At 42.3% G+C, this 4,382-nt stretch overlaps 1 long non-coding RNA gene across 1 annotated transcript in view; it reads left to right on the forward strand.

Annotated features, from left to right (window-relative positions):
* LOC102673050 overlaps nt 1-4,382 on the forward strand; it is a 46,652-nt gene that overhangs the window by 614 nt on the left and 41,656 nt on the right. The gene's annotated exons all lie outside the window — the stretch shown is intronic.

A 4,382-nucleotide genomic window follows, 5' to 3' on the forward strand; every position in this document is an offset into this window, starting at 1 on the left:
GTGTGTGTGTGCGTGTGTGCGTGCGTGCGTGTGTGCGTGCGTGCGTGCGTGTGTGCATGTGTGTGTGTATGCATGCATGTGTTTCATTAAACTAAATATGCAAATATATCTTTAAGATCGTATTTTTTTCATCGAAAAAAACAAAAGACATATAATAATAATAATTTCGCTATACTTTTTTTTCGATTACTCTTTTCCTTTCGCTTTCCAATTCGCTTTCCATTCGACGAATTGAACGACAATATTCTTCAAAGAATCGCCTATATAAATATTTTAATTCTCGAATCGTTAATTACAATCGAGTCACTTTCGATCCATCCGTATTTGAATTGATACGTATTATTTTTATCGTCAGAGACACGGATCAAAAAAGTGACTCGATTCGATCGAGCGAGAGTTAATAATATTTCCTAACGAGAAAAAGAATAAAGAAAAAACGAAGAAGAGAAATTTCGGAAAATCGTAATTACATTGAAATTGATCTCGATCTAAACTCAAATGCCTCTTCCCCTCCTCTCTCTCTCTCCCCCCTCCCCTCCCCCGCCTTTCCCAATCCGTTCCACGGTTAATCGAATTTCGTGAAAAATCATCGTTGCGCCACTCTCCCTTTCAAAACGATCTTGGCTCGATTTCGCGGCGTTACCGTATTATTTCGTCGGTGCTTTAATGCCTCCTGCATCCGTACAATGCAAGTTGGTTACGCAACCGGCCATAAGATAAGAAATCCCGTAGGGCAGTAAAACTCGTAACGTTCCTGATCGCTTTTAGTTTTCCGTTCTTTGGGTTTGCTCGTTTACTACATGCTCGCAAGCATGCTCGATTCTCTCTCTCTCTCTCTCTCTCTCTCGAGGCTTTCGAGAGAGCGTGCCAAAGAGGAGGAAAAGAGGAAAGTCGAAAACGTGAAAAAGAGAAGGACGATATATATATATATCGTACGTGGACAAAGACGCGAGAACAATGAAAGAGAGAGATAGATGGAGGGAGAGAGAAAGAGAGAGAAGGCGTGTTCTTCGGCCCTATCAGATCACACCGAGTTTGCCTTTCGTAGACGGATAATAGATAGTAGTAGCCAGCGGGAAAAAAGATGGAGCGGAACGAAAAATTTCGACCATTTTTAAGGGTTCTTGATAAGGAAAGTAAGGAAAAGAATTCGTGTCAGGGGTAGGGGAGAGGGAGAGAAAGAGGGGGAGAAGAAGTTTTGAAAAACTTTGTCGCGCAAAAAAAAAAAAAAAAAAACGAAACGAAGAAAGAATCTTTTAAAGCAGAAACACGAATCTTTTAAAGTAGCACGATGTGAAAAGGATCGAATTTTATTTATTCTCGAAGACAAAGAAAAAAGAAAAGGGAGATTCAATTTTATATCCGTGAATGAGTTTACTTAGACACTTGTTGTTTGACGAGATGTTCGGATAAACGAAAGAACTTTTTCCTTCTTCTTTTTCCATTCTTTTTCCATAATATTTCCTTCGATGATTTTCTTCCAACTTTTGCGAAAAAAAAAAGACTCCGTCGCAAGAGGAGGACGAGAAACGATCCGCGAAAGAGAGGAAAAGTGAGGACAAAGCGGAAGGAAGGGTCGAGTTATTTTTCTCGAAATGGAGAAAAGAAAAGGGAGGAGGGAGGAGGGAGGATGGAAGGATTGGATGGATCTGGACGGCGTGTCGCGTGCAATTGTTACCGAACGGAGGCAGCGTGGCTGCCCTCAACAGAATCGGATCCAATGAAGTCAATACGGACAATAGCCCGATAAGTAGATAATAATGCATAATATAATAAGAGAGAACCGACTGGTTGGTAGCGTACGCGAGCCGTTGTGTTGGTAGCACGCGCCACATTGAGCCGGCAATTCAAGTTGCTTGAGAGCGGTCTTTAACGACTCCTTTCTACGCGGCTAAGACTCCGCCTGCCGCACAATGCCGTTTCTTAAATTTTATCGTTACTCTCGTTGACCGGTGCCAGTGGATTTATGTAACGCGCGGCCTTAACTACGTTTGATAAGCCTAATCGACTCTCGAGCTCTGAACCCATTTTCTTTTCTTCCTAATTTTCTTTTCTTTTTTTTTTTTTTTTTTTTTTTTTTTTTTTTCCTCGTGGCTTTTGTTCGATCTTCATCGAAAACTTTGCCCTCGATATCTGAGTATTACAAAATGGAAAGTAAAATTTTTTTTTTTTTTCTTTTTTTTATTCCTCGTGGCCTTTGTTCGATCTTCATCGAAAACTTTGACCTCGATATCTGAGTATTACAAAATGGAAAGTAGAAATTTTTCTTCTCTTCCTAGTTTTCTTTCTTTTTTGATTTTCATCTGGAAATTTTAAACTCGATTTTTTACGAATTCTTTTTGATAAATTTTTCTTTTCTTTTTTTTTTTTATTCCTTCGTTTTCATTCGGAAACTTTGAACCCGTTTCTGAACACGTATTCTCTTTCCATAGAAATTTTAAAATATTGCAAAAATTTGGATTATATCAAAATATAAAAGTACACAAGTGTCCACGAAAGCGTAAACAGTTATTTTTTAAGCCTCGAGGAGATGAATTTTGGTTAATCAAGGAAGCTTTGACGTGCAGAGTGCGTTAACGGGTAGTTTAATTGGATCATAATCGCGTCTCGTTTGATCACCGAAGTTAAGCTGCGTTCGACACGGCTTTAGCGTTTACATCGTGTTGTAAGCTAGTGTCGGATAATTCGTAAGCTTCCTGCAACGGTATCGAATCATCCGGCATCATAGACACTACCTGAAGATAATCGAATAGAAATAGTGAATTCTTATTCGTATTCAGAAAAATTAATATACGTTCTCGAAGAATTTTTATGCCGAAACGAAACGAGGCTCGAGATAGATACAAATTCGATAGAAAACGAGGAGTTTCGTTATCGATAGACACGTTCCAGCTCGTCTATCCTCGTAGACCAGTTCAGTCGCCTCTAACAACCCATAACTCGTCACCCTCGTGTTCTCCTATGTACCGACTTTATTTACATTGCTCCCAGTACATCCATACCCTGTATCTCGTGTATTTTCCCTTCCCTGCTTGTTCTTCCTCCCACTACACTCGCTTTCCTTTTCCTCCTCCTTCGTCCTCTTCCTTCGTGTCGCATTATACCGATCGTGTTTCCTTTAAATAAAATCGTACAACCCTTATCTACTCGAATAAACCTTACTTCAATAGAAATAAATAAATCTTACATATTCAATCCAAATTCAACTATAATTTGAATCAATTTTTATCTCGTTGCATCTGTCAATTTCTTCCTCCCCAACATCCAAACCAAGATCACTCCGATTGATTACGATCTCCTCTCGATCCTCTCCTCCGAACAGAGAAATCGCAAGCCAAAGAAGAGACGCGGCAGCAAGAAACAACGCATATAATAAAGAGAGCAACACAAGAGAGAGAAAGGGAGAGAAAAAGATGATAAAAAGCGCAATTACAAACTAAAATAATCTGTAATCAACTTTTGGACGAAATGGAAGAAAAGAAGTGGGAGGAAACATAAAAGAAACATGGTGACGTTTGATCGGGGAAACCTATGATAAAAAAAAAAAGAAAACGAGAAAAGAAACGAAATACAGAGAGAGAAACGAAGTTGGATACATAGAGGAAATGGAGAAAACGAATAGAGGACGGAGAGGAGCCGGTGGTTGTTGGGAACTAGGCGAGAGGGAAGGAAGGAGATGCAGAGATTACCATATAATGGTGGCCCGAGGGCGCATAAGCTGCGCCACGACGTAATTCCTTCGTCCCTTTTCAACGAACGGTGGCAACCGTTGTACGTATATACACGCGTACGTTACACAAGAGGATGGTCGTCCCATCCTCGTCCCTCGAGCACGACCCGTCTCTCCGATTCCCTTACCCTCCCGACGTTCCCCGGAGAACTTGTTGCGAGCCCCGCGCGTTGCGTTGTCAAGTCAGTCAAACGTAATCCACCTACTTACCCCCCTCTCCCTCCAAGAGATAATTTTCCTACTACGCCGCCGCGAATCGAAAGCCACGCGCGATTTCGAGCGCGATACAACCGACGCTGAAATCGATGATCGAGTCGATCTCGAGAGGGGAAATCTCGAGGATCGGAAGCGAATGGCGTTGGAAGGCGATGAGCTCGCAAAGGTTAAGCTCACAGATATGGGTTCCAAGAAGGAAATCATGAGATCGAAAAGGAAGACGAAAGAGGAGGGACGGGTATTGCGTACACGCCGATCGGAGGATCCCGATCGCGTGGGAGTGCGTCCCCTCCGCGGAGGAGCTTGAGTTACGTCTCACATTTTGACGTGTTGAGGCAGCACGTGACTCGTGTATTTACGAACGGTGGGCAGAGGCGGGCGGAGGCGCGCGAGGAGAGGAAGCCGCGCACACGCACGTGCACGCACATCGGTCGCG

This window comes from Apis dorsata, unplaced genomic scaffold (genome assembly GCF_000469605.1).
Source record: "Apis dorsata unplaced genomic scaffold, Apis dorsata 1.3 scaffold_61, whole genome shotgun sequence".
In the NCBI taxonomy this organism is placed as follows: Eukaryota; Metazoa; Arthropoda; class Insecta; order Hymenoptera; family Apidae; genus Apis; species Apis dorsata.